At 36.6% G+C, this 1781-nt stretch overlaps 1 non-coding gene across 1 annotated transcript; it reads left to right on the top strand.

The window, feature by feature from the left end:
* The first annotated feature begins 620 nt into the window (after nucleotides 1-620).
* Nucleotides 621-692, top strand: TRNAC-ACA. Its single transcript has one exon. It is a non-coding gene; the product is annotated as a tRNA-Cys (tRNA).
* Nucleotides 693-1781: the final 1089 nt, after the last annotated feature.

Raw genomic sequence — 1781 nt, 5'->3', positions numbered from 1 at the left:
TCTAGTAATTTTCTGGTAAAATCTTTAGGGTTTTCCATGTAGAGGATCATGTCATCTGCAAACAGTGAGAGTTTTATTTCTTCTTTTCCAATCTGGATTCTTTTTATTTCTTTTTCTTCTCTGAATGATGTAGCTAAAACGTCCAAAACTATGTTGAATAGTAGTGGTAAGAGTAGTGGTGAGAGTAGTGGTAAGGGCATCCTTGTCTTGTTTCTGACTTTAGGAGAAATGCTTTCAGTGTTTCACCATTGAGGATAATGTTTGCTGTGGGTTTATCATATATAGCTTTTATTACATTGAGGTATGTTCCTTCTATGCCTGCTTTCTGGAGGGTTTTTTATCATAAAAAGATGCTGAATTTTGTCAAAGTCTTTCTCTGCATCTATTGAGATAATCATATGGTTTTTACCTTTCAGTTTATTAATGTGGTTTATTGCATTGATTGATTTGTGAATATTGAAGAATCCTTGCATCCCTGGGATAAAGCCCACTTTGTCATGATTATGATCTTTTTAATATGTTGTTGGATTCTGTTTGCTAGAATTTTATTAAGGATTTTTGCATCTATGTTCATCAGTGATATTGGCCTGTAGTTTTCTTTTTTTGTGGCATCTTTGACTTCCCTGGTGGCTCAGACGGTAAAGCGTCTGTCTACAGTGCAGGAGACCCAGGTTCGATCCCTGGGTTGGGAAGATCCCTTGGAGAAGGAAATGGCAATCCACTCCAGTACTATCGCCTGGAAAATCCCATGGACAGAGGAGCCTGGTAGGCTACAGTCCATGGGGTCGCAAACAGTCGGACACGACTGAGCGACTTCATGTTCACGTTTAGTTTTGGTATTGGAGTGATAGAGGCCTCATAGAATGGGTTTGGCAATTTAGCTTCCTTTGCAATTTTCTGGAAGAGTTTGAGTAGGATAGGTTTTAGCTCTTCTCTAAATTTTTGGTAGAATTTACCTGTGAAGCCATCTGGTCCTGGGCTTTTGTTTGTTGGAAGGTTTTTTTTAATTACAATTTCGATTTCAGTGCTTGTGGTGGTGTGATCAAATTTAAAGCTAAAATAAAGAGCAGATTAAATACATCTGTGGGAAAAATAAGTCAACCAAAATAGAGCTGAAGGAAAAAAATCCATAATTCAGAACACAGAAAGAGCTTAAAAATATGAAAGAGAAGGAAAATGTCATAATACTAAAATGTGAAGGTTTGGAATGTGTCTGATAAGAGAAGGACAGGGAGAAAGGGGAAGACAATATCTAATAGATAATGGCCAAGGATTTTTCCCTGGTGAAAAGCAAGAATCCTCTGATTCTGGATATAAAAGAATACCAAAGAGGAGAGAGAAAAATTGCTTTATAAATTTTACTTAGGTTTCATTGTTTCGGGCATGAGAGTCCTATACAGCTAAGTCATAATGAGAAATAAAAGTCAGTTGTTATTTTTAAAAATTGAACTTCAAGTATTAGCAGGTTGCAACATGGAAAGATTTATGGAGAAAGAAAGACCTTTTCCCCATCCTTCAAAGCACTCATATCAGCAGCCATATATTCTTCCAACTCTGTTTTCATTCATTCATTCATTCAACATATAAGCCATTGAGGCCCTAATCAGTGCCAAGCACTGTTTTAGGAACTAAAAACATACGAGTGAACAAGGCAGACAAAGTCCCTGCTTTCACAAAGCTTTTATTGTCTTCTACTCTTTGAAAGAGATAGTAAATAAGTAAATGCAGAAGACAAATTCAGACAGCAGCAAGTGCACTAAAGACAATAAAATGGGATAAAA

Source organism: Oryx dammah, unplaced genomic scaffold, assembly GCF_014754425.2.
Source record: "Oryx dammah isolate SB20612 unplaced genomic scaffold, SCBI_Odam_1.1 HiC_scaffold_21, whole genome shotgun sequence".
NCBI classification, from domain to species: Eukaryota; Metazoa; Chordata; class Mammalia; order Artiodactyla; family Bovidae; genus Oryx; species Oryx dammah.
This window is presented reverse-complemented; position numbering and strand designations above follow the sequence as displayed.